Raw genomic sequence first — 23,320 nt, forward strand, 5'->3', positions numbered from 1 at the left:
ATGACAGTTCTGCGGTGTGCGTGTGTTCAAGCTGTGCACAACGCGTTTTGAATCTGCATAACCACACCCTCCATCCCCATTGTGACAGCACGTGAAGGTTCCGTGCGACAAAGCAAGCTCCATTTCCAGCATCCTATTCCAAAAATCCATTTAATATATGGTCCCCAAATAGGGGACGTATCAGATAAGAACAGACTCTACGCTTGATCTTGAGCCATTTGGCCGAGATGCGATGATCAGAAATGGTTTGCCACTTGGGCCGCACCAAGGCCTACAACCGAAACCCACTGTGGGGACATAGCAAAAGATTGCCGCAGGGAAGACATTTTCCAGAAACTCTGGAAGCTCTGTAGATGACAGTTCTGTGGTGTGCGTGTGTTCAAGCTGTGCACAACGCGTTTTGAATCTGCATAACCACACCCTCCATCCCCATTGTGACAGCACGTGAAGGTTCCGTGCGACGAAGCAAGCTCCATTTCCAGCTCCCTATTCCAAAAATCCATTTAATATATGGTCCCCAAATAGGGGACGTATCAGATAAGAACAGACACTACGCTTGATCTTGAGCCATTTGGCCGAGAAGCGATGATCAGAAATGGTTTGCCACTTGGGCCGCACCAAGGCCTACAACCGAAACCCACTGTGGAGACATAGCAAAAGATTGCCGCAGGGAAGACATTTTCCAGAAACTCTGGAAGCTCTGTAGATGACAGTTCTGCGGTGTGCGTGTGTTCAAGCTGTGCACAACGCGTTTTGAATCTGCATAACCACACCCTCCATCCCCATTGTGACAGCACGTGAAGGTTCCGTGCGACAAAGCAAGCTCCATTTCCAGCTCCCTATTCCAAAAATCCATTTAATATATGGTCCCCAAATAGGGGACGTATCAGATAAGAACAGACTCTACGCTTGATCTTGAGCCATTTGGCCGAGAAGCGATGATCAGAAATGGTTTGCCACTTGGGCCGCACCAAGGCCTACAACCGAAACCCACTGTGGAGACATAGCAAAAGATTGCCGCAGGGAAGACATTTTCCAGAAACTTTGGAAGCTCTGTAGATGACAGTTCTGCGGTGTGCGTGTGTTCAAGCTGTATACAACGCGTTTCGAATCTGCATAACCACACCCTCCATCCCCATTGTGACAGCACGTGAAGGTTCCGTGCGACAAAGCAAGCTCCATTGCCAGCTCCCTATTCCAAAAATCCATTTAATATATGGTCCCCAAATAGGGGACGTATCAGATAAGAACAGACTCTACGCTTGATCTTGAGCCATTTGGCCGAGAAGCGATGATCAGAAATGGTTTGCCATTTGGGCCGCACCAAGGCCTACAACCGAAACCCACTGTGGAGATATAGCAAAAGATTGCCGCAGGGAAGACATTTTCCAGAAACTCTGGAAGCTCTGTAGATGACAGTTCTGCGGTGTGCGTGTGTTCAAGCTGTGCACAACGCGTTTTGAATCTGCATAACCACACCCTCCATCCCCATTGTGACAGCACGTGAAGGTTCCGTGCGACAAAGCAAGCTCCATTTCCAGCATCCTATTCCAAAAATCCATTTAATATATGGTCCCCAAATAAGGGACGTATCAGATAAGAACAGACTCTACGCTTGATCTTGAGCCATTTGGCCGAGAAGCGATGATCAGAAATGGTTTGCCACTTGGGCCGCACCAAGGCCTACAACCGAAACCCACTGTGGAGACTTAGCAAAAGATTGCCGCAGGGAAGACATTTTCCAGAAACTCTGGAAGCTCTGTAGATGACAGTTCTGCGGTGTGCGTGTGTTCAAGCTGTGCACAACGCGTTTCGAATCTGCATAACCACACCCTCCATCCCCATTGTGACAGCACGTGAAGGTTCCGTGTGACAAAGCAAGCTCCATTTCCAGCTCCCTATTCCAAAAATCCATGTAATATATGGTCCCCAAATAGGGGACGTATCAGATAAGAACAGACACTACGCTTGATCTTGAGCCATTTGGCCGAGAAGCGATGATCAGAAATGGTTTGCCACTTGGGCCGCACCAAGGCCTACAACCGAAACCCACTGTGGAGACATAGCAAAAGATTGCCGCAGGGAAGACATTTTCCAGAAACTCTGGAAGCTCTGTCGATGACAGTTCTGTGGTGTGCGTGTGTTCAAGCTGTGCACAACGCGTTTTGAATCTGCATAACCACACCCTCCATCCCCATTGTGACAGCACGTGAAGGTTCCGTGCGACGAAGCAAGCTCCATTTCCAGCTCCCTATTCCAAAAATCCATTTAATATATGGTCCCCAAATAGGGGACGTATCAGATAAGAACAGACACTACGCTTGATCTTGAGCCATTTGGCCGAGAAGCGATGATCAGAAATGGTTTGCCACTTGGGCCGCACCAAGGCCTAAAACCGAAACCCACTGTGGAGACATAGCAAAAGATTGCCGCAGGGAAGACATTTTCCAGAAACTCTGGAAGCTCTGTCGATGACAGTTCTGCGGTGTGCGTGTGTTCAAGCTGTGCACAACGCGTTTTGAATCTGCATAACCACACCCTCCATCCCCATTGTGACAGCACGTGAAGGTTCCGTGCGACGAAGCAAGCTCCATTTCCAGCTCCCTATTCCAAAAATCCATTTAATATATGGTCCCCAAATAGGGGACGTATCAGATAAGAACAGACACTACGCTTGATCTTGAGCCATTTGGCCGAGAAGCGATGATCAGAAATGGTTTGCCACTTGGGCCGCACCAAGGCCTACAACCGAAACCCACTGTGGAGACAAGCTGTGCACAACGCGTTTTGAATCTGCATAACCACACCCTCCATCCCCATTGTGACAGCACGTGAAGGTTCCATGCGACAAAGCAAGCTCCATTTCCAGCTCCCTATTCCAAAAATCTATTTAATATATGGTCCCCAAATAGGGGACGTATCAGATAAGAACAGACACTACGCTTGATCTTGAGCCATTTGGCCGAGAAGCGATGATCAGAAATGGTTTGCCACTTGGGCCGCACCAAGGCCTACAACCGAAACCCACTGTGGAGACATAGCAAAAGATTGCCGCAGGGAAGACATTTTCCAGAAACTCTGGAAGCTCTGTAGATGACAGTTCTGCGGTGTGCGTGTGTTCAAGCTGTGCACAACGCGTTTTGAATCTGCATAACCACACCCTCCATCCCCATTGTGACAGCACGTGAAGGTTCCGTGCGACAAAGCAAGCTCCATTTCCAGCTCCCTATTCCAAAAATCTATTTAATATATGGTCCCCAAATAGGGGACGTATCAGATAAGAACAGACACTACGCTTGATCTTGAGCCATTTGGCCGAGAAGCGATGATCAGAAATGGTTCGCCATTTGGGCCGCACCAAGGCCTACAACCGAAACCCACTGTGGAGACATAGCAAAAGATTGCCGCAGGGAAGACATTTTCCAGAAACTCTGGAAGCTCTGTAGATGACAGTTCTGCGGTGTGCGTGTGTTCAAGCTGTGCACAACGCGTTTTGAATCTGCATAACCACACCCTCCATCCCCATTGTGACAGCACGTGAAGGTTCCGTGCGACAAAGCAAGCTCCATTTCCAGCATCCTATTCCAAAAATCCATTTAATATATGGTCCCCAAATAGGGGACGTATCAGATAAGAACAGACTCTACGCTTGATCTTGAGCCATTTGGCCGAGAAGCGATGATCAGAAATGATTTGCCACTTGGGCCGCACCAAGGCCTACAACCGAAACCCACTGTGGAGACTTAGCAAAAGATTGCCGCAGGGAAGACATTTTCCAGAAACTCTGAAAGCTCTGTAGATGACAGTTCTGCGGTGTGCGTGTGTTCAAGCTGTGCACAACGCGTTTCGAATCTGCATAACCACACCCTCCATCCCCATTGTGACAGCACGTGAAGGTTCCGTGTGACAAAGCAAGCTCCATTTCCAGCTCCCTATTCCAAAAATCCATTTAATATATGGTCCCCAAATAGGGGACGTATCAGATAAGAACAGACACTACGCTTGATCTTGAGCCATTTGGCCGAGAAGCGATGATCAGAAATGGTTTGCCACTTGGGCCGCACCAAGGCCTACAACCGAAACCCACTGTGGAGACATAGCAAAAGATTGCCGCAGGGAAGACATTTTCCAGAAACTCTGGAAGCTCTGTAGATGACAGTTCTGCGGTGTGCGTGTGTTCAAGCTGTGCACAACGCGTTTTGAATCTGCATAACCACACCCTCCATCCCCATTGTGACAGCACGTGAAGGTTCCGTGCGACGAAGCAAGCTCCATTTCCAGCTCCCTATTCCAAAAATCCATTTAATATATGGTCCCCAAATAGGGGACGTATCAGATAAGAACAGACACTACGCTTGATCTTGAGCCATTTGGCCGAGAAGCGATGATCAGAAATGGTTTGCCACTTGGGCCACACCAAGGCCTACAACCGAAACCCACTGTGGAGACATAGCAAAAGATTGCCGCAGGGAAGACATTTTCCAGAAACTCTGGAAGCTCTGTAGATGACAGTTCTGCGGTGTGCGTGTGTTCAAGCTGTGCACAACGCGTTTTGAATCTGCATAACCACACCCTCCATCCCCATTGTGACAGCACGTGAAGGTTCCGTGCGACAAAGCAAGCTCCATTTCCAGCTCCCTATTCCAAAAATCTATTTAATATATGGTCCCCAAATAGGGGACGTATCAGATAAGAACAGACACTACACTTGATCTTGAGCCATTTGGCCGAGAAGCGATGATCAGAAATGGTTTGCCACTTGGGCCGCACCAAGGCCTACAACCGAAACCCACTGTGGAGACATAGCAAAAGATTGCCGCAGGGAAGACATTTTCCAAAAACTCTGGAAGCTCTGTAGATGACAGTTCTGCGGTGTGCGTGTGTTCAAGCAGTGCACAACGCGTTTTGAATCTGCATAACCACACCCTCCATCCCCATTGTGACAGCACGTGAAGGTTCCGTGCGACAAAGCAAGCTCCATTTCCAGCATCCTATTCCAAAAATCCATTTAATATATGGTCCCCAAATAGGGGACGTATCAGATAAGAACAGACTCTACGCTTGATCTTGAGCCATTTGGCCGAGAAGCGATGATCAGAAATGATTTGCCACTTGGGCCGCACCAAGGCCTACAACCGAAACCCACTGTGGAGACTTAGCAAAAGATTGCCGCAGGGAAGACATTTTCCAGAAACTCTGGAAGCTCTGTAGATGACAGTTCTGCGGTGTGCGTGTGTTCAAGCTGTGCACAACGCGTTTCGAATCTGCATAACCACACCCTCCATCCCCATTGTGACAGCACGTGAAGGTTCCGTGTGACAAAGCAAGCTCCATTTCCAGCTCCCTATTCCAAAAATCCATTTAATATATGGTCCCCAAATAGGGGACGTATCAGATAAGAACAGACACTACGCTTGATCTTGAGCCATTTGGCCGAGAAGCGATGATCAGAAATGGTTTGCCACTTGGGCCGCACCAAGGCCTACAACCGAAACCCACTGTGGAGACATAGCAAAAGATTGCCGCAGGGAAGACATTTTCCAGAAACTCTGGAAGCTCTGTAGATGACAGTTCTGCGGTGTGCGTGTGTTCAAGCTGTGCACAACGCGTTTTGAATCTGCATAACCACACCCTCCATCCCCATTGTGACAGCACGTGAAGGTTCCGTGCGACGAAGCAAGCTCCATTTCCAGCTCCCTATTCCAAAAATCCATTTAATATATGGTCCCCAAATAGGGGATGTATCAGATAAGAACAGACACTACGCTTGATCTTGAGCCATTTGGCCGAGAAGCGATGATCAGAAATGGTTTGCCACTTGGGCCACACCAAGGCCTACAACCGAAACCCACTGTGGAGACATAGCAAAAGATTGCCGCAGGGAAGACATTTTCCAAAAACTCTGGAAGCTCTGTAGATGACAGTTCTGCGGTGTGCGTGTGTTCAAGCAGTGCACAACGCGTTTTGAATCTGCATAACCACACCCTCCATCCCCATTGTGACAGCACGTGAAGGTTCCGTGTGACAAAGCAAGCTCCATTTCCAGCTCCCTATTCCAAAAATCTATTTAATATATGGTCCCCAAATAGGGGACGTATCAGATAAGAACAGACACTACGCTTGATCTTGAGCCATTTGGCCGAGAAGCGATGATCAGAAATGGTTTGCCACTTGGGCCGCACCAAGGCCTACAACCGAAACCCACTGTGGAGACATAGCAAAAGATTGCCGCAGGGAAGACATTTTCCAAAAACTCTGGAAGCTCTGTAGATGACAGTTCTGCGGTGTGCGTGTGTTCAAGCTGTGCACAACACGTTTTGAATCTGCATAACCACACCCTCCATCCCCATTGTGACAGCACGTGAAGGTTCCGTGTGACAAAGCAAGCTCCATTTCCAGCTCCCTATTCCAAAAATCCATTTAATATATGGTCCCCAAATAGGGGACGTATCAGATAAGAACAGACACTACGCTTGATCTTGAGCCATTTGGCCGAGAAGCGATGATCAGAAATGGTTTGCCACTTGGGCCGCACCAAGGCCTAAAACCGAAACCCACTGTGGAGACATAGCAAAAGATTGCCGCAGGGAAGACATTTTCCAGAAACTCTGGAAGCTCTGTCGATGACAGTTCTGCGGTGTGCGTGTGTTCAAGCTGTGCACAACGCGTTTTGAATCTGCATAACCACACCCTCCATCCCCATTGTGACAGCACGTGAAGGTTCCGTGCGACAAAGCAAGCTCCATTTCCAGCTCCCTATTCCAAAAATCTATTTAATATATGGTCCCCAAATAGGGGACGTATCAGATAAGAACAGACACTACGCTTGATCTTGAGCCATTTGGCCGAGAAGCGATGATCAGAAATGGTTTGCCACTTGGGCCGCACCAAGGCCTACAACCGAAACCCACTGTGGAGACATAGCAAAAGATTGCCGCAGGGAAGACATTTTCCAGAAACTCTGGAAGCTCTGTCGATGACAGTTCTGCAGTGTGCGTGTGTTCAAGCTGTGCACAACGCGTTTTGAATCTGCATAACCACACCCTCCATCCCCATTGTGACAGCACGTGAAGGTTCCGTGTGACAAAGCAAGCTCCATTTCCAGCTCCCTATTCCAAAAATCCATTTAATATATGGTCCCCAAATAGGGGACGTATCAGATAAGAACAGACACTACGCTTGATCTTGAGCCATTTGGCCGAGAAGCGATGATCAGAAATGGTTTGCCACTTGGGCCGCACCAAGGCCTACAACCGAAACCCACTGTGGAGACATAGCAAAAGATTGCCGCAGGGAAGACATTTTCCAGAAACTCTGGAAGTTCTGTAGATGATAGTTCTGCGGTGTGCGTGTGTTCAAGCTGTGCACAACGCGTTTTGAATCTGCATAACCACACCCTCCATCCCCATTGTGACAGCACGTGAAGGTTCCGTGTGACAAAGCAAGCTCCATTTCCAGCTCCCTATTCCAAAAATCCATTTAATATATGGTCCCCAAATAGGGGACGTATCAGATAAGAACAGACACTACGCTTGATCTTGAGCCATTTGGCCGAGAAGCGATGATCAGAAATGGTTTGCCACTTGGGCCGCACCAAGGCCTACAACCGAAACCCACTGTGGAGACATAGCAAAAGATTGCCGCAGGGAAGACATTTTCCAGAAACTCTGGAAGTTCTGTAGATGATAGTTCTGCGGTGTGCGTGTGTTCAAGCTGTGCACAACGCGTTTTGAATCTGCATAACCACACCCTCCATCCCCATTGTGACAGCACGTGAAGGTTCCGTGCGACAAAGCAAGCTCCATTTCCAGCACCCTATTCCAAAAATCTATTTAATATATGGTCCCCAAATAGGGGACATATCAGATAAGAGCAGACACTACGCTTGATCTTGAGCCATTTGGCCAAGAAGCGATGATCAGAAATGGTTTGCCACTTGGGCCGCACCAAGGCCTACAACCGAAACCCACTGTGGAGACATAGCAAAAGATTGCCGCAGGGAAGACATTTTCCAGAAACTCTGGAAGCTCTGTAGATGACAGTTCTGCGGTGTGCGTGTGTTCAAGCTGTGCACAACGCGTTTTGAATCTGCATAACCACACCCTCCATCCCCATTGTGACAGCATGTGAAGGTTCCGTCCGACGAAGCAAGCTCCATTTCCAGCTCCGTTTTCCAAAAATCCATTTAATATATGGTCCCCAAATAGGGGACGTATCAGATAAGAACAGACACTACGCTTGATCTTGAGCCATTTGGCCGAGAAGCGATGATCAGAAATGGTTTGCCACTTGGGCCGCACCAAGGCCTAAAACCGAAACCCACTGTGGAGACATAGCAAAAGATTGCCGCAGGGAAGACATTTTCCAGAAACTCTGGAAGCTCTGTCGATGACAGTTCTGCGGTGTGCGTGTGTTCAAGCTGTGCACAACGCGTTTTGAATCTGCATAACCACACCCTCCATCCCCATTGTGACAGCACGTGAAGGTTCCGTGCGACAAAGCAAGCTCCATTTCCAGCTCCCTATTCCAAAAATCTATTTAATATATGGTCCCCAAATAGGGGACGTATCAGATAAGAACAGACACTACGCTTGATCTTGAGCCATTTGGCCGAGAAGCGATGATCAGAAATGGTTTGCCACTTGGGCCGCACCAAGGCCTACAACCGAAACCCACTGTGGAGACATAGCAAAAGATTGCCGCAGGGAAGACATTTTCCAAAAACTCTGGAAGCTCTGTAGATGACAGTTCTGCGGTGTGCGTGTGTTCAAGCTGTGCACAACGCGTTTTGAATCTGCATAACCACACCCTCCATCCCCATTGTGACAGCACGTGAAGGTTCCGTGTGACAAAGCAAGCTCCATTTCCAGCTCCCTATTCCAAAAATCCATTTAATATATGGTCCCCAAATAGGGGACGTATCAGATAAGAACAGACACTACGCTTGATCTTGAGCCATTTGGCCGAGAAGCGATGATCAGAAATGGTTTGCCACTTGGGCCGCACCAAGGCCTAAAACCGAAACCCACTGTGGAGACATAGCAAAAGATTGCCGCAGGGAAGACATTTTCCAGAAACTCTGGAAGCTCTGTCGATGACAGTTCTGCGGTGTGCGTGTGTTCAAGCTGTGCACAACGCGTTTTGAATCTGCATAACCACACCCTCCATCCCCACTGTGACAGCACGTGAAGGTTCCGTGCGACAAAGCAAGCTCCATTTCCAGCTCCCTATTCCAAAAATCTATTTAATATATGGTCCCCAAATAGGGGACGTATCAGATAAGAACAGACACTACGCTTGATCTTGAGCCATTTGGCCGAGAAGCGATGATCAGAAATGGTTTGCCACTTGGGCCGCACCAAGGCCTACAACCGAAACCCACTGTGGAGACATAGCAAAAGATTGCCGCAGGGAAGACATTTTCCAGAAACTCTGGAAGCTCTGTCGATGACAGTTCTGCAGTGTGCGTGTGTTCAAGCTGTGCACAACGCGTTTTGAATCTGCATAACCACACCCTCCATCCCCATTGTGACAGCACGTGAAGGTTCCGTGTGACAAAGCAAGCTCCATTTCCAGCTCCCTATTCCAAAAATCCATTTAATATATGGTCCCCAAATAGGGGACGTATCAGATAAGAACAGACACTACGCTTGATCTTGAGCCATTTGGCCGAGAAGCGATGATCAGAAATGGTTTGCCACTTGGGCCGCACCAAGGCCTACAACCGAAACCCACTGTGGAGACATAGCAAAAGATTGCCGCAGGGAAGACATTTTCCAGAAACTCTGGAGGTTCTGTAGATGATAGTTCTGCGGTGTGCGTGTGTTCAAGCTGTGCACAACGCGTTTTGAATCTGCATAACCACACCCTCCATCCCCATTGTGACAGCACGTGAAGGTTCCGTGCGACAAAGCATGCTCCATTTCCAGCTCCCTATTCCAAAAATCTATTTAATATATGGTCCCCAAATAGGGGACATATCAGATAAGAGCAGACACTACGCTTGATCTTGAGCCATTTGGCCAAGAAGCGATGATCAGAAATGGTTTGCCACTTGGGCCGCACCAAGGCCTACAACCGAAACCCACTGTGGAGACATAGCAAAAGATTGCCGCAGGGAAGACATTTTCCAGAAACTCTGGAAGCTCTGTCGATGACAGTTCTGCGGTGTGCGTGTGTTCAAGCTGTGCACAACGCGTTTTGAATCTGCATAACCACACCCTCCATCCCCATTGTGACAGCATGTGAAGGTTCCGTCCGACGAAGCAAGCTCCATTTCCAGCTCCGTTTTCCAAAAATCCATTTAATATATGGTCCCCAAATAGGGGACGTATCAGATAAGAACAGACACTACGCTTGATCTTGAGCCATTTGGCCGAGAAGCGATGATCAGAAATGGTTTGCCACTTAGGCCTCACCAAGGCCTACAACCGTAACCCACTGTGGAGACATAGCAAAAGATTGCCGCAGGGAAGACATTTTCCAGAAACCCTGGAAGCTCTGTAGATGACAGTTCTGCGGTGTGCGTGTGTTCAAGCTGTGCACAACGCATTTTGAATCTGCATAACCACACCCTCCATCCTCATTGTGACAGCACGTGAAGGTTCTGTGCGACAAAGCAAGCTCCATTTCCAGCTCCCTATTCCAAAAATCTATTTAATATATGGTCCCCAAATAGGGGACGTATCAGATAAGAACAGACACTACGCTTGATCTTGAGCCATTTGGCCGAGAAACGATGATCAGAAATGGTTTGCCACTTGGGCCGCACCAAGGCCTACAACCGAAACCCACTGTGGAGACATAGCAAAAGATTGCCGCAGGGAAGACATTTTCCAGAAACTCTGGAAGCTTTGTCGATGACAGTTCTGCGGTGTGCGTGTGTTCAAGCTGTGCACAACGCGTTTTGAATCTGCATAATCACACCCTCCATCCCCATTGTGACAGCACGTGAAGGTTCCGTGTGACAAAGCAAGCTCCATTTCCAGCTCCCTATTCCAAAAATCCATTTAATATATGGTCCCCAAATAGGGGACGTATCCGAGAAGAACAGACACTACGCTTGATCTTGAGCCATTTGGCCGAGAAGCGATGATCAGAAATGGTTTGCCACTTGGGCCGCCCCAAGGCCTACAACTGAAACCCACTGTGGAGACATAGCAAAAGATTGCCGCAGGGAAGACATTTTCCAGAAACTCTGGAAGCTCTGTAGATGACAGTTCTGCGGTGTGCGTGTGTTCAAGCTGTGCACAACGCGTTTTGAATCTGCATAACCACACCCTCCATCCCCATTGTGACAGCACGTGAAGGTTCCGTGCGACAAAGCAAGCTCCATTTCCAGCTCCCTATTCCAAAAATCCATTTAATATATGGTCCCCAAATAGGGGACGTATCAGATAAGAACAGACACTACGCTTGATCTTGAGCCATTTGGCCGAGAAGCGATGATCAGAAATGGTGTGCCACTTGGGCCGCACCAAGGCCTACAACCGAAACCCACTGTGGAGACATAGCAAAAGATTGCCGCAGGGAAGACATTTTCCAGAAACTCTGGAAGTTCTGTAGATGACAGTTCTGCGGTGTGCGTGTGTTCAAGCTGTGCACAACGCGTTTTGAATCTGCATAACCACACCCTCCATCCCCATTGTGACAGCAAGTGAAGGTTCCGTGCGACAAAGCAAGCTCCATTTCCAGTTCCCTATTCCAAAAATCTATTTAATATATGGTCCCCAAATAGGGTACGTATCAGATAAGAACAGACACTACGCTTGATCTTGAGCCATTTGGCCGAGAAGCGATGATCAGAAATGGTTTGCCACTTGGGCCGCACCAAGGCCTACAACCGAAACCCACTGTGGAGACATAGCAAAAGATTGCCGCAGGGAAGACATTTTCCAGAAACTCTGGAAGCTCTGTAGATGACAGTTCTGCGGTGTGCGTGTGTTCAAGCTGTATACAACGCGTTTCGAATCTGCATAACCACACCCTCCATCCCCATTGTGACAGCACGTGAAGGTTCCGTGCGACAAAGCAAGCTCCATTGCCAGCTCCCTATTCCAAAAATCCATTTAATATATGGTCCCCAAATAGGGGACGTATCAGATAAGAACAGACTCTACGCTTGATCTTGAGCCATTTGGCCGAGAAGCGATGATCAGAAATGGTTTGCCATTTGGGCCGCACCAAGGCCTACAACCGAAACCCACTGTGGAGACATAGCAAAAGATTGCCGCAGGGAAGACATTTTCCAGAAACTCTGGAAGCTCTGTAGATGACAGTTCTGCGGTGTGCGTGTGTTCAAGCTGTGCACAACGCGTTTTGAATCTGCATAACCACACCCTCCATCCCCATTGTGACAGCACGTGAAGGTTCCGTGCGACAAAGCAAGCTCCATTTCCAGCATCCTATTCCAAAAATCCATTTAATATATGGTCCCCAAATAGGGGACGTATCAGATAAGAACAGACTCTACGCTTGATCTTGAGCCATTTGGCCGAGATGCGATGATCAGAAATGGTTTGCCACTTGGGCCGCACCAAGGCCTACAACCGAAACCCACTGTGGGGACATAGCAAAAGATTGCCGCAGGGAAGACATTTTCCAGAAACTCTGGAAGCTCTGTAGATGACAGTTCTGTGGTGTGCGTGTGTTCAAGCTGTGCACAACGCGTTTTGAATCTGCATAACCACACCCTCCATCCCCATTGTGACAGCACGTGAAGGTTCCGTGCGACGAAGCAAGCTCCATTTCCAGCTCCCTATTCCAAAAATCCATTTAATATATGGTCCCCAAATAGGGGACGTATCAGATAAGAACAGACACTACGCTTGATCTTGAGCCATTTGGCCGAGAAGCGATGATCAGAAATGGTTTGCCACTTGGGCCACACCAAGGCCTACAACCGAAACCCACTGTGGAGACATAGCAAAAGATTGCCGCAGGGAAGACATTTTCCAGAAACTCTGGAAGCTCTGTAGATGACAGTTCTGCGGTGTGCGTGTGTTCAAGCTGTGCACAACGCGTTTTGAATCTGCATAACCACACCCTCCATCCCCATTGTGACAGCACGTGAAGGTTCCGTGCGACAAAGCAAGCTCCATTTCCAGCTCCCTATTCCAAAAATCTATTTAATATATGGTCCCCAAATAGGGGACGTATCAGATAAGAACAGACACTACTCTTGATCTTGAGCCATTTGGCCGAGAAGCGATGATCAGAAATGGTTTGCCACTTGGGCCGCACCAAGGCCTACAACCGAAACCCACTGTGGAGACATAGCAAAAGATTGCCGCAGGGAAGACATTTTCCAAAAACTCTGGAAGCTCTGTAGATGACAGTTCTGCGGTGTGCGTGTGTTCAAGCTGTGCACAACGCGTTTTGAATCTGCATAACCACACCCTCCATCCCCATTGTGACAGCACGTGAAGGTTCCGTGTGACAAAGCAAGCTCCATTTCCAGCTCCCTATTCCAAAAATCCATTTAATATATGGTCCCCAAATAGGGGACGTATCAGATAAGAACAGACACTACGCTTAAACTTGAGCCATTTGGCCGACAAGCGATGATCAGAAATGGGTTGCCACTTGGGCCGCACCAAGGCCTAAAACCGAAACCCACTGTGGAGACATAGCAAAAGATTGCCGCAGGGAAGACATTTTCCAGAAACTCTGGAAGCTCTGTCGATGACAGTTCTGCGGTGTGCGTGTGTTCAAGCTGTGCACAACGCGTTTTGAATCTGCATAACCACACCCTCCATCCCCATTGTGACAGCACATGAAGGTTCCGTGCGACAAAGCAAGCTCCATTTCCAGCTCCCTATTCCAAAAATCTATTTAATATATGGTCCCCAAATAGGGGACGTATCAGATAAGAACAGACACTACGCTTGATCTTGAGCCATTTGGCCGAGAAGCGATGATCAGAAATGGTTTGCCACTTGGGCCGCACCAAGGCCTACAACCGAAACCCACTGTGGAGACATAGCAAAAGATTGCCGCAGGGAAGACATTTTCCAGAAACTCTGGAAGTTCTGTAGATGATAGTTCTGCGGTGTGCGTGTGTTCAAGCTGTGCACAACGCGTTTTGAATCTGCATAACCACACCCTCCATCCCCATTGTGACAGCACGTGAAGGTTCCGTGCGACAAAGCAAGCTCCATTTCCAACTCCCTATTCCAAAAATCTATTTAATATATGGTCCCCAAATAGGGGACGTATCAGATAAGAACAGACACTACGCTTGATCTTGAGCCATTTGGCCGAGAAGCGATGATCAGAAATGGTTTGCCACTTGGGCCGCACCAAGGCCTACAACCGAAACCCACTGTGGAGACAAGCTGTGCACAATGCGTTTTGAATCTGCATAACCACACCCTCCATCCCCATTGTGACAGCACGTGAAGGTTCCATGCGACAAAGCAAGCTCCATTTCCAGCTCCCTATTCCAAAAATCTATTTAATATATGGTCCCCAAATAGGGGACGTATCAGATAAGAACAGACACTACGCTTGATCTTGAGCCATTTGGCCGAGAAGCGATGATCAGAAATGGTTTGCCACTTGGGCCGCACCAAGGCCTACAACCGAAACCCACTGTGGAGACATAGCAAAAGATTGCCGCAGGGAAGACATTTTCCAGAAACTCTGGAAGCTCTGTAGATGACAGTTCTGCGGTGTGCGTGTGTTCAAGCTGTGCACAACGCGTTTTGAATCTGCATAACCACACCCTCCATCCCCATTGTGACAGCACGTGAAGGTTCCGTGCGACAAAGCAAGCTCCATTTCCAGCTCCCTATTCCAAAAATCTATTTAATATATGGTCCCCAAATAGGGGACGTATCAGATAAGAACAGACACTACGCTTGATCTTGAGCCATTTGGCCGAGAAGCGATGATCAGAAATGGTTCGCCATTTGGGCCGCACCAAGGCCTACAACCGAAACCCACTGTGGAGACATAGCAAAAGATTGCCGCAGGGAAGACATTTTCCAGAAACTCTGGAAGCTCTGTAGATGACAGTTCTGCGGTGTGCGTGTGTTCAAGCTGTGCACAACGCGTTTTGAATCTGCATAACCACACCCTCCATCCCCATTGTGACAGCACGTGAAGGTTCCGTGCGACAAAGCAAGCTCCATTTCCAGCATCCTATTCCAAAAATCCATTTAATATATGGTCCCCAAATAGGGGACGTATCAGATAAGAACAGACTCTACGCTTGATCTTGAGCCATTTGGCCGAGAAGCGATGATCAGAAATGGTTTGCCACTTGGGCCGCACCAAGGCCTACAACCGAAACCCACTGTGGAGACTTAGCAAAAGATTGCCGCAGGGAAGACATTTTCCAGAAACTCTGGAAGCTCTGTAGATGACAGTTCTGCGGTGTGCGTGTGTTCAAGCTGTGCACAACGCGTTTCGAATCTGCATAACCACACCCTCCATCCCCATTGTGACAGCACGTGAAGGTTCCGTGTGACAAAGCAAGCTCCATTTCCAGCTCCCTATTCCAAAAATCCATTTAATATATGGTCCCCAAATAGGGGACGTATCAGATAAGAACAGACACTACGCTTGATCTTGAGCCATTTGGCCGAGAAGCGATGATCAGAAATGGTTTGCCACTTGGGCCGCACCAAGGCCTACAACCGAAACCCACTGTGGAGACATAGCAAAAGATTGCCGCAGGGAAGACATTTTCCAGAAACTCTGGAAGCTTTGTCGATGACAGTTCTGCGGTGTGCGTGTGTTCAAGCTGTGCACAACGCGTTTTGAATCTGCATAATCACACCCTCCATCCCCATTGTGACAGCACGTGAAGGTTCCGTGTGACAAAGCAAGCTCCATTTCCAGCTCCCTATTCCAAAAATCCATTTAATATATGGTCCCCAAATAGGGGACGTATCCGAGAAGAACAGACACTACGCTTGATCTTGAGCCATTTGGCCGAGAAGCGATGATCAGAAATGGTTTGCCACTTGGGCCGCCCCAAGGCCTACAACTGAAACCCACTGTGGAGACATAGCAAAAGATTGCCGCAGGGAAGACATTTTCCAGAAACTCTGGAAGCTCTGTAGATGACAGTTCTGCGGTGTGCGTGTGTTCAAGCTGTGCACAACGCGTTTTGAATCTGCATAACCACACCCTCCATCCCCATTGTGACAGCACGTGAAGGTTCCGTGCGACAAAGCAAGCTCCATTTCCAGCTCCCTATTCCAAAAATCCATTTAATATATGGTCCCCAAATAGGGGACGTATCAGATAAGAACAGACACTACGCTTGATCTTGAGCCATTTGGCCGAGAAGCGATGATCAGAAATGGTGTGCCACTTGGGCCGCACCAAGGCCTACAACCGAAACCCACTGTGGAGACATAGCAAAAGATTGCCGAAGGGAAGACATTTTCCAGAAACTCTGGAAGTTCTGTAGATGACAGTTCTGCGGTGTGCGTGTGTTCAAGCTGTGCACAACGCGTTTTGAATCTGCATAACCACACCCTCCATCCCCATTGTGACAGCAAGTGAAGGTTCCGTGCGACAAAGCAAGCTCCATTTCCAGTTCCCTATTCCAAAAATCTATTTAATATATGGTCCCCAAATAGGGTACGTATCAGATAAGAACAGACACTACGCTTGATCTTGAGCCATTTGGCCGAGAAGCGATGATCAGAAATGGTTTGCCACTTGGGCCGCACCAAGGCCTACAACCGAAACCCACTGTGGAGACATAGCAAAAGATTGCCGCAGGGAAGACATTTTCCAGAAACTCTGGAAGCTCTGTAGATGACAGTTCTGCGGTGTGCGTGTGTTCAAGCTGTATACAACGCGTTTCGAATCTGCATAACCACACCCTCCATCCCCATTGTGACAGCACGTGAAGGTTCCGTGCGACAAAGCAAGCTCCATTGCCAGCTCCCTATTCCAAAAATCCATTTAATATATGGTCCCCAAATAGGGGACGTATCAGATAAGAACAGACTCTACGCTTGATCTTGAGCCATTTGGCCGAGAAGCGATGATCAGAAATGGTTTGCCATTTGGGCCGCACCAAGGCCTACAACCGAAACCCACTGTGGAGACATAGCAAAAGATTGCCGCAGGGAAGACATTTTCCAGAAACTCTGGAAGCTCTGTAGATGACAGTTCTGCGGTGTGCGTGTGTTCAAGCTGTGCACAACGCGTTTTGAATCTGCATAACCACACCCTCCATCCCCATTGTGACAGCACGTGAAGGTTCCGTGCGACAAAGCAAGCTCCATTTCCAGCATCCTATTCCAAAAATCCATTTAATATATGGTCCCCAAATAGGGGACGTATCAGATAAGAACAGACTCTACGCTTGATCTTGAGCCATTTGGCCGAGATGCGATGATCAGAAATGGTTTGCCACTTGGGCCGCACCAAGGCCTACAACCGAAACCCACTGTGGAGACATAGCAAAAGATTGCCGCAGGGAAGACATTTTCCAGAAACTCTGGAAGCTCTGTAGATGACAGTTCTGTGGTGTGCGTGTGTTCAAGCTGTGCACAACGCGTTTTGAATCTGCATAACCACACCCTCCATCCCCATTGTGACAGCACGTGAAGGTTCCGTGCGACGAAGCAAGCTCCATTTCCAGCTCCCTATTCCAAAAATCCATTTAATATATGGTCCCCAAATAGGGGACGTATCAGATAAGAACAGACACTACGCTTGATCTTGAGCCATTTGGCCGAGAAGCGATGATCAGAAATGGTTTGCCACTTGGGCCACACCAAGGCCTACAACCGAAACCCACTGTGGAGACATAGCAAAAGATTGCCGCAGGGAAGACATTTTCCAGAAACTCTGGAAGCTCTGTAGATGACAGTTCTGCGGTGTGCGTGTGTTCAAGCTGTGCACAACGCGTTTTGAATCTGCATAACCACACCCTCCATCCCCATTGTGACAGCACGTGAAGGTTCCGTGCGACAAAGCAAGCTCCATTTCCAGCTCCCTATTCCAAAAATCTATTTAATATATGGTCCCCAAATAGGGGACGTATCAGATAAGAACAGACACTACACTTGATCTTGAGCCATTTGGCCGAGAAGCGATGATCAGAAATGGTTTGCCACTTGGGCCGCACCAAGGCCTACAACCGAAACCCACTGTGGAGACATAGCAAAAGATTGCCGCAGGGAAGACATTTTCCAAAAACTCTGGAAGCTCTGTAGATGACAGTTCTGCGGTGTGCGTGTGTTCAAGCTGTGCACAACGCGTTTTGAATCTGCATAACCACACCCTCCATCCCCATTGTGACAGCACGTGAAGGTTCCGTGCGACAAAGCAAGCTCCATTTCCAGCATCCTATTCCAAAAATCCATTTAATATATGGTCCCCAAATAGGGGACGTATCAGATAAGAACAGACTCTACGCTTGATCTTGAGCCATTTGGCCGAGATGCGATGATCAGAAATGGTTTGCCACTTGGGCCGCACCAAGGCCTACAACCGAAACCCACTGTGGAGACATAGCAAAAGATTGCCGCAGGGAAGACATTTTCCAGAAACTCTGGAAGCTCTGTAGATGACAGTTCTGTGGTGTGCGTGTGTTCAAGCTGTGCACAACGCGTTTTGAATCTGCATAACCACACCCTCCATCCCCATTGTGACAGCACGTGAAGGTTCCGTGCGACGAAGCAAGCTCCATTTCCAGCTCCCTATTCCAAAAATCCATTTAATATATGGTCCCCAAATAGGGGACGTATCAGATAAGAACAGACACTACGCTTGATCTTGAGCCATTTGGCCGAGAAGCGATGATCAGAAATGGTTTGCCACTTGGGCCACACCAAGGCCTACAACCGAAACCCACTGTGGAGACATAGCAAAAGATTGCCGCAGGGAAGACATTTTCCAGAAACTCTGGAAGCTCTGTAGATGACAGTTCTGCGGTGTGCGTGTGTTCAAGCTGTGCACAACGCGTTTTGAATCTGCATAACCACACCCTCCATCCCCATTGTGACAGCACGTGAAGGTTCCGTGCGACAAAGCAAGCTCCATTTCCAGCTCCCTATTCCAAAAATCTATTTAATATATGGTCCCCAAATAGGGGACGTATCAGATAAGAACAGACACTACACTTGATCTTGAGCCATTTGGCCGAGAAGCGATGATCAGAAATGGTTTGCCACTTGGGCCGCACCAAGGCCTACAACCGAAACCCACTGTGGAGACATAGCAAAAGATTGCCGCAGGGAAGACATTTTCCAAAAACTCTGGAAGCTCTGTAGATGACAGTTCTGCGGTGTGCGTGTGTTCAAGCTGTGCACAACGCGTTTTGAATCTGCATAACCACACCCTCCATCCCCATTGTGACAGCACGTGAAGGTTCCGTGTGACAAAGCAAGCTCCATTTCCAGCTCCCTATTCCAAAAATCCATTTAATATATGGTCCCCAAATAGGGGACGTATCAGATAAGAACAGACACTACGCTTAAACTTGAGCCATTTGGCCGACAAGCGATGATCAGAAATGGGTTGCCACTTGGGCCGCACCAAGGCCTAAAACCGAAACCCACTGTGGAGACATAGCAAAAGATTGCCGCAGGGAAGACATTTTCCAGAAACTCTGGAAGCTCTGTCGATGACAGTTCTGCGGTGTGCGTGTGTTCAAGCTGTGCACAACGCGTTTTGAATCTGCATAACCACACCCTCCATCCCCATTGTGACAGCACATGAAGGTTCCGTGCGACAAAGCAAGCTCCATTTCCAGCTCCCTATTCCAAAAATCTATTTAATATATGGTCCCCAAATAGGGGACGTATCAGATAAGAACAGACACTACGCTTGATCTTGAGCCATTTGGCCGAGAAGCGATGATCAGAAATGGTTTGCCACTTGGGCCGCACCAAGGCCTACAACCGAAACCCACTGTGGAGACATAGCAAAAGATTGCCACAGGGAAGACATTTTCCAGAAACTCTGGAAGTTCTGTAGATGATAGTTCTGCGGTGTGCGTGTGTTCAAGCTGTGCACAACGCGTTTTGAATCTGCATAACCACACCCTCCATCCCCATTGTGACAGCACGTGAAGGTTCCGTGCGACAAAGCAAGCTCCATTTCCAACTCCCTATTCCAAAAATCTATTTAATATATGGTCCCCAAATAGGGGACGTATCAGATAAGAACAGACACTACGCTTGATCTTGAGCCATTTGGCCGAGAAGCGATGATCAGAAATGGTTTGCCACTTGGGCCGCACCAAGGCCTACAACCGAAACCCACTGTGGAGACAAGCTGTGCACAATGCGTTTTGAATCTGCATAACCACACCCTCCATCCCCATTGTGACAGCACGTGAAGGTTCCATGCGACAAAGCAAGCTCCATTTCCAGCTCCCTATTCCAAAAATCTATTTAATATATGGTCCCCAAATAGGGGACGTATCAGATAAGAACAGACACTACGCTTGATCTTGAGCCATTTGGCCGAGAAGCGATGATCAGAAATGGTTTGCCACTTGGGCCGCACCAAGGCCTACAACCGAAACCCACTGTGGAGACAAGCTGTGCACAATGCGTTTTGAATCTGCATAACCACACCCTCCATCCCCATTGTGACAGCACGTGAAGGTTCCATGCGACAAAGCAAGCTCCATTTCCAGCTCCCTATTCCAAAAATCTATTTAATATATGGTCCCCAAATAGGGGACGTATCAGATAAGAACAGACACTACGCTTGATCTTGAGCCATTTGGCCGAGAAGCGATGATCAGAAATGGTTTGCCACTTGGGCCGCACCAAGGCCTACAACCGAAACCCACTGTGGAGACATAGCAAAAGATTGCCGCAGGGAAGACATTTTCCAGAAACTCTGGAAGCTCTGTAGATGACAGTTCTGCGGTGTGCGTGTGTTCAAGCTGTGCACAACGCGTTTTGAATCTGCATAACCACACCCTCCATCCCCATTGTGACAGCACGTGAAGGTTCCGTGCGACAAAGCAAGCTCCATTTCCAGCTCCCTATTCCAAAAATCTATTTAATATATGGTCCCCAAATAGGGGACGTATCAGATAAGAACAGACACTACGCTTGATCTTGAGCCATTTGGCCGAGAAGCGATGATCAGAAATGGTTCGCCATTTGGGCCGCACCAAGGCCTACAACCGAAACCCACTGTGGAGACATAGCAAAAGATTGCCGCAGGGAAGACATTTTCCAGAAACTCTGGAAGCTCTGTAGATGACAGTTCTGCGGTGTGCGTGTGTTCAAGCTGTGCACAACGCGTTTTGAATCTGCATAACCACACCCTCCATCCCCATTGTGACAGCACGTGAAGGTTCCGTGCGACAAAGCAAGCTCCATTTCCAGCATCCTATTCCAAAAATCCATTTAATATATGGTCCCCAAATAGGGGACGTATCAGATAAGAACAGACTCTACGCTTGATCTTGAGCCATTTGGCCGAGAAGCGATGATCAGAAATGGTTTGCCACTTGGGCCGCACCAAGGCCTACAACCGAAACCCACTGTGGAGACTTAGCAAAAGATTGCCGCAGGGAAGACATTTTCCAGAAACTCTGGAAGCTCTGTAGATGACAGTTCTGCGGTGTGCGTGTGTTCAAGCTGTGCACAACGCGTTTCGAATCTGCATAACCACACCCTCCATCCCCATTGTGACAGCACGTGAAGGTTCCGTGTGACAAAGCAAGCTCCATTTCCAGCTCCCTATTCCAAAAATCCATTTAATATATGGTCCCCAAATAGGGGACGTATCAGATAAGAACAGACACTACGCTTGATCTTGAGCCATTTGGCCGAGAAGCGATGATCAGAAATGGTTTGCCACTTGGGCCGCACCAAGGCCTACAACCGAAACCCACTGTGGAGACATAGCAAAAGATTGCCGCAGGGAAGACATTTTCCAGAAACTCTGGAAGCTCTGTAGATGACAGTTCTGCGGTGTGCGTGTGTTCAAGCTGTGCACAACGCGTTTTGAATCTGCATAACCACACCCTCCATCCCCATTGTGACAGCACGTGAAGGTTCCGTGCGACGAAGCAAGCTCCATTTCCAGCTCCCTATTCCAAAAATCCATTTAATATATGGTCCCCAAATAGGGGACGTATCAGATAAGAACAGACACTACGCTTGATCTTGAGCCATTTGGCCGAGAAGCGATGATCAGAAATGGTTTGCCACTTGGGCCACACCAAGGCCTACAACCGAAACCCACTGTGGAGACATAGCAAAAGATTGCCGCAGGGAAGACATTTTCCAGAAACTCTGGAAGCTCTGTAGATGACAGTTCTGCGGTGTGCGTGTGTTCAAGCTGTGCACAACGCGTTTTGAATCTGCATAACCACACCCTCCATCCCCATTGTGACAGCACGTGAAGGTTCCGTGCGACAAAGCAAGCTCCATTTCCAGCTCCCTATTCCAAAAATCTATTTAATATATGGTCCCCAAATAGGGGACGTATCAGATAAGAACAGACACTACACTTGATCTTGAGCCATTTGGCCGAGAAGCGATGATCAGAAATGGTTTGCCACTTGGGCCGCACCAAGGCCTACAACCGAAACCCACTGTGGAGACATAGCAAAAGATTGCCGCAGGGAAGACATTTTCCAAAAACTCTGGAAGCTCTGTAGATGACAGTTCTGCGGTGTGCGTGTGTTCAAGCTGTGCACAACGCGTTTTGAATCTGCATAACCACACCCTCCATCCCCATTGTGACAGCACGTGAAGGTTCCGTGTGACAAAGCAAGCTCCATTTCCAGCTCCCTATTCCAAAAATCCATTTAATATATGGTCCCCAAATAGGGGACGTATCAGATAAGAACAGACACTACGCTTAAACTTGAGCCATTTGGCCGACAAGCGATGATCAGAAATGGGTTGCCACTTGGGCCGCACCAAGGCCTAAAACCGAAACCCACTGTGGAGACATAGCAAAAGATTGCCGCAGGGAAGACATTTTCCAGAAACTCTGGAAGCTCTGTCGATGACAGTTCTGCGGTGTGCGTGTGTTCAAGCTGTGCACAACGCGTTTTGAATCTGCATAACCACACCCTCCATCCCCATTGTGACAGCACATGAAGGTTCCGTGCGACAAAGCAAGCTCCATTTCCAGCTCCCTATTCCAAAAATCTATTTAATATATGGTCCCCAAATAGGGGACGTATCAGATAAGAACAGACACTACGCTTGATCTTGAGCCATTTGGCCGAGAAGCGATGATCAGAAATGGTTTGCCACTTGGGCCGCACCAAGGCCTACAACCGAAACCCACTGTGGAGACATAGCAAAAGATTGCCGCAGGGAAGACATTTTCCAGAAACTCTGGAAGTTCTGTAGATGAT

At 48.3% G+C, this 23,320-nt stretch overlaps 67 pseudogenes; all 67 read right to left on the reverse strand.

The window, feature by feature from the left end:
* Positions 1–58: 58 nt before the first annotated feature.
* Positions 59–234, reverse strand: LOC143762818 (U2 spliceosomal RNA; annotated as a pseudogene).
* Positions 235–411: 177 nt separating this feature from the next.
* On the reverse strand, positions 412–587 carry LOC143818687 (U2 spliceosomal RNA; annotated as a pseudogene).
* Positions 588–764: 177 nt separating this feature from the next.
* LOC143761586 (U2 spliceosomal RNA) lies at positions 765–940 on the reverse strand (annotated as a pseudogene).
* A 177-nt stretch (positions 941–1,117) lies between these two features.
* Positions 1,118–1,293, reverse strand: LOC143762131 (U2 spliceosomal RNA; annotated as a pseudogene).
* A 177-nt stretch (positions 1,294–1,470) lies between these two features.
* LOC143762724 (U2 spliceosomal RNA) lies at positions 1,471–1,646 on the reverse strand (annotated as a pseudogene).
* A 177-nt stretch (positions 1,647–1,823) lies between these two features.
* On the reverse strand, positions 1,824–1,999 carry LOC143761408 (U2 spliceosomal RNA; annotated as a pseudogene).
* Positions 2,000–2,176: 177 nt separating this feature from the next.
* LOC143818689 (U2 spliceosomal RNA) lies at positions 2,177–2,352 on the reverse strand (annotated as a pseudogene).
* A 177-nt stretch (positions 2,353–2,529) lies between these two features.
* LOC143818691 (U2 spliceosomal RNA) lies at positions 2,530–2,705 on the reverse strand (annotated as a pseudogene).
* A 93-nt stretch (positions 2,706–2,798) lies between these two features.
* On the reverse strand, positions 2,799–2,974 carry LOC143761320 (U2 spliceosomal RNA; annotated as a pseudogene).
* A 177-nt stretch (positions 2,975–3,151) lies between these two features.
* LOC143759723 (U2 spliceosomal RNA) lies at positions 3,152–3,327 on the reverse strand (annotated as a pseudogene).
* A 177-nt stretch (positions 3,328–3,504) lies between these two features.
* Positions 3,505–3,680, reverse strand: LOC143761862 (U2 spliceosomal RNA; annotated as a pseudogene).
* Positions 3,681–3,857: 177 nt separating this feature from the next.
* On the reverse strand, positions 3,858–4,033 carry LOC143761038 (U2 spliceosomal RNA; annotated as a pseudogene).
* A 177-nt stretch (positions 4,034–4,210) lies between these two features.
* On the reverse strand, positions 4,211–4,386 carry LOC143818692 (U2 spliceosomal RNA; annotated as a pseudogene).
* Positions 4,387–4,563: 177 nt separating this feature from the next.
* LOC143761377 (U2 spliceosomal RNA) lies at positions 4,564–4,739 on the reverse strand (annotated as a pseudogene).
* Positions 4,740–4,916: 177 nt separating this feature from the next.
* On the reverse strand, positions 4,917–5,092 carry LOC143761863 (U2 spliceosomal RNA; annotated as a pseudogene).
* A 177-nt stretch (positions 5,093–5,269) lies between these two features.
* LOC143761039 (U2 spliceosomal RNA) lies at positions 5,270–5,445 on the reverse strand (annotated as a pseudogene).
* A 177-nt stretch (positions 5,446–5,622) lies between these two features.
* Positions 5,623–5,798, reverse strand: LOC143760705 (U2 spliceosomal RNA; annotated as a pseudogene).
* A 177-nt stretch (positions 5,799–5,975) lies between these two features.
* LOC143760673 (U2 spliceosomal RNA) lies at positions 5,976–6,151 on the reverse strand (annotated as a pseudogene).
* A 177-nt stretch (positions 6,152–6,328) lies between these two features.
* On the reverse strand, positions 6,329–6,504 carry LOC143761040 (U2 spliceosomal RNA; annotated as a pseudogene).
* Positions 6,505–6,681: 177 nt separating this feature from the next.
* On the reverse strand, positions 6,682–6,857 carry LOC143759724 (U2 spliceosomal RNA; annotated as a pseudogene).
* Positions 6,858–7,034: 177 nt separating this feature from the next.
* On the reverse strand, positions 7,035–7,210 carry LOC143761041 (U2 spliceosomal RNA; annotated as a pseudogene).
* A 177-nt stretch (positions 7,211–7,387) lies between these two features.
* Positions 7,388–7,563, reverse strand: LOC143761042 (U2 spliceosomal RNA; annotated as a pseudogene).
* Positions 7,564–7,740: 177 nt separating this feature from the next.
* On the reverse strand, positions 7,741–7,916 carry LOC143760475 (U2 spliceosomal RNA; annotated as a pseudogene).
* A 175-nt stretch (positions 7,917–8,091) lies between these two features.
* Positions 8,092–8,269, reverse strand: LOC143759519 (U2 spliceosomal RNA; annotated as a pseudogene).
* Positions 8,270–8,446: 177 nt separating this feature from the next.
* On the reverse strand, positions 8,447–8,622 carry LOC143759725 (U2 spliceosomal RNA; annotated as a pseudogene).
* A 177-nt stretch (positions 8,623–8,799) lies between these two features.
* LOC143761043 (U2 spliceosomal RNA) lies at positions 8,800–8,975 on the reverse strand (annotated as a pseudogene).
* A 177-nt stretch (positions 8,976–9,152) lies between these two features.
* LOC143759376 (U2 spliceosomal RNA) lies at positions 9,153–9,328 on the reverse strand (annotated as a pseudogene).
* Positions 9,329–9,505: 177 nt separating this feature from the next.
* LOC143761045 (U2 spliceosomal RNA) lies at positions 9,506–9,681 on the reverse strand (annotated as a pseudogene).
* Positions 9,682–9,858: 177 nt separating this feature from the next.
* On the reverse strand, positions 9,859–10,034 carry LOC143762772 (U2 spliceosomal RNA; annotated as a pseudogene).
* A 175-nt stretch (positions 10,035–10,209) lies between these two features.
* On the reverse strand, positions 10,210–10,387 carry LOC143759520 (U2 spliceosomal RNA; annotated as a pseudogene).
* Positions 10,388–10,564: 177 nt separating this feature from the next.
* On the reverse strand, positions 10,565–10,740 carry LOC143760202 (U2 spliceosomal RNA; annotated as a pseudogene).
* Positions 10,741–10,914: 174 nt separating this feature from the next.
* LOC143762667 (U2 spliceosomal RNA) lies at positions 10,915–11,093 on the reverse strand (annotated as a pseudogene).
* A 177-nt stretch (positions 11,094–11,270) lies between these two features.
* LOC143760023 (U2 spliceosomal RNA) lies at positions 11,271–11,446 on the reverse strand (annotated as a pseudogene).
* Positions 11,447–11,622: 176 nt separating this feature from the next.
* LOC143762261 (U2 spliceosomal RNA) lies at positions 11,623–11,799 on the reverse strand (annotated as a pseudogene).
* Positions 11,800–11,976: 177 nt separating this feature from the next.
* Positions 11,977–12,152, reverse strand: LOC143762132 (U2 spliceosomal RNA; annotated as a pseudogene).
* Positions 12,153–12,329: 177 nt separating this feature from the next.
* LOC143762820 (U2 spliceosomal RNA) lies at positions 12,330–12,505 on the reverse strand (annotated as a pseudogene).
* Positions 12,506–12,682: 177 nt separating this feature from the next.
* On the reverse strand, positions 12,683–12,858 carry LOC143818693 (U2 spliceosomal RNA; annotated as a pseudogene).
* Positions 12,859–13,035: 177 nt separating this feature from the next.
* Positions 13,036–13,211, reverse strand: LOC143759810 (U2 spliceosomal RNA; annotated as a pseudogene).
* Positions 13,212–13,388: 177 nt separating this feature from the next.
* On the reverse strand, positions 13,389–13,564 carry LOC143763176 (U2 spliceosomal RNA; annotated as a pseudogene).
* Positions 13,565–13,741: 177 nt separating this feature from the next.
* On the reverse strand, positions 13,742–13,917 carry LOC143818897 (U2 spliceosomal RNA; annotated as a pseudogene).
* Positions 13,918–14,094: 177 nt separating this feature from the next.
* Positions 14,095–14,270, reverse strand: LOC143760406 (U2 spliceosomal RNA; annotated as a pseudogene).
* Positions 14,271–14,363: 93 nt separating this feature from the next.
* On the reverse strand, positions 14,364–14,539 carry LOC143761322 (U2 spliceosomal RNA; annotated as a pseudogene).
* A 177-nt stretch (positions 14,540–14,716) lies between these two features.
* On the reverse strand, positions 14,717–14,892 carry LOC143759727 (U2 spliceosomal RNA; annotated as a pseudogene).
* A 177-nt stretch (positions 14,893–15,069) lies between these two features.
* LOC143761865 (U2 spliceosomal RNA) lies at positions 15,070–15,245 on the reverse strand (annotated as a pseudogene).
* Positions 15,246–15,422: 177 nt separating this feature from the next.
* On the reverse strand, positions 15,423–15,598 carry LOC143761046 (U2 spliceosomal RNA; annotated as a pseudogene).
* Positions 15,599–15,772: 174 nt separating this feature from the next.
* LOC143762668 (U2 spliceosomal RNA) lies at positions 15,773–15,951 on the reverse strand (annotated as a pseudogene).
* A 177-nt stretch (positions 15,952–16,128) lies between these two features.
* On the reverse strand, positions 16,129–16,304 carry LOC143760025 (U2 spliceosomal RNA; annotated as a pseudogene).
* A 176-nt stretch (positions 16,305–16,480) lies between these two features.
* On the reverse strand, positions 16,481–16,657 carry LOC143762262 (U2 spliceosomal RNA; annotated as a pseudogene).
* Positions 16,658–16,834: 177 nt separating this feature from the next.
* On the reverse strand, positions 16,835–17,010 carry LOC143762133 (U2 spliceosomal RNA; annotated as a pseudogene).
* Positions 17,011–17,187: 177 nt separating this feature from the next.
* LOC143762821 (U2 spliceosomal RNA) lies at positions 17,188–17,363 on the reverse strand (annotated as a pseudogene).
* Positions 17,364–17,540: 177 nt separating this feature from the next.
* LOC143818694 (U2 spliceosomal RNA) lies at positions 17,541–17,716 on the reverse strand (annotated as a pseudogene).
* A 177-nt stretch (positions 17,717–17,893) lies between these two features.
* On the reverse strand, positions 17,894–18,069 carry LOC143761389 (U2 spliceosomal RNA; annotated as a pseudogene).
* A 177-nt stretch (positions 18,070–18,246) lies between these two features.
* Positions 18,247–18,422, reverse strand: LOC143762822 (U2 spliceosomal RNA; annotated as a pseudogene).
* A 177-nt stretch (positions 18,423–18,599) lies between these two features.
* Positions 18,600–18,775, reverse strand: LOC143818695 (U2 spliceosomal RNA; annotated as a pseudogene).
* Positions 18,776–18,952: 177 nt separating this feature from the next.
* On the reverse strand, positions 18,953–19,128 carry LOC143761400 (U2 spliceosomal RNA; annotated as a pseudogene).
* A 177-nt stretch (positions 19,129–19,305) lies between these two features.
* On the reverse strand, positions 19,306–19,481 carry LOC143763177 (U2 spliceosomal RNA; annotated as a pseudogene).
* Positions 19,482–19,658: 177 nt separating this feature from the next.
* LOC143818898 (U2 spliceosomal RNA) lies at positions 19,659–19,834 on the reverse strand (annotated as a pseudogene).
* Positions 19,835–20,011: 177 nt separating this feature from the next.
* On the reverse strand, positions 20,012–20,187 carry LOC143760408 (U2 spliceosomal RNA; annotated as a pseudogene).
* A 93-nt stretch (positions 20,188–20,280) lies between these two features.
* LOC143761323 (U2 spliceosomal RNA) lies at positions 20,281–20,456 on the reverse strand (annotated as a pseudogene).
* A 93-nt stretch (positions 20,457–20,549) lies between these two features.
* LOC143761324 (U2 spliceosomal RNA) lies at positions 20,550–20,725 on the reverse strand (annotated as a pseudogene).
* Positions 20,726–20,902: 177 nt separating this feature from the next.
* LOC143759728 (U2 spliceosomal RNA) lies at positions 20,903–21,078 on the reverse strand (annotated as a pseudogene).
* A 177-nt stretch (positions 21,079–21,255) lies between these two features.
* LOC143761866 (U2 spliceosomal RNA) lies at positions 21,256–21,431 on the reverse strand (annotated as a pseudogene).
* A 177-nt stretch (positions 21,432–21,608) lies between these two features.
* Positions 21,609–21,784, reverse strand: LOC143761047 (U2 spliceosomal RNA; annotated as a pseudogene).
* A 177-nt stretch (positions 21,785–21,961) lies between these two features.
* Positions 21,962–22,137, reverse strand: LOC143818696 (U2 spliceosomal RNA; annotated as a pseudogene).
* Positions 22,138–22,314: 177 nt separating this feature from the next.
* LOC143761411 (U2 spliceosomal RNA) lies at positions 22,315–22,490 on the reverse strand (annotated as a pseudogene).
* Positions 22,491–22,667: 177 nt separating this feature from the next.
* LOC143763178 (U2 spliceosomal RNA) lies at positions 22,668–22,843 on the reverse strand (annotated as a pseudogene).
* Positions 22,844–23,020: 177 nt separating this feature from the next.
* LOC143818899 (U2 spliceosomal RNA) lies at positions 23,021–23,196 on the reverse strand (annotated as a pseudogene).
* Between the last annotated feature and the right edge of the window lie 124 nt (positions 23,197–23,320).

This window comes from Ranitomeya variabilis, chromosome 3 (assembly GCF_051348905.1).
Source record: "Ranitomeya variabilis isolate aRanVar5 chromosome 3, aRanVar5.hap1, whole genome shotgun sequence".
In the NCBI taxonomy this organism is placed as follows: domain Eukaryota; kingdom Metazoa; phylum Chordata; class Amphibia; order Anura; family Dendrobatidae; genus Ranitomeya; species Ranitomeya variabilis.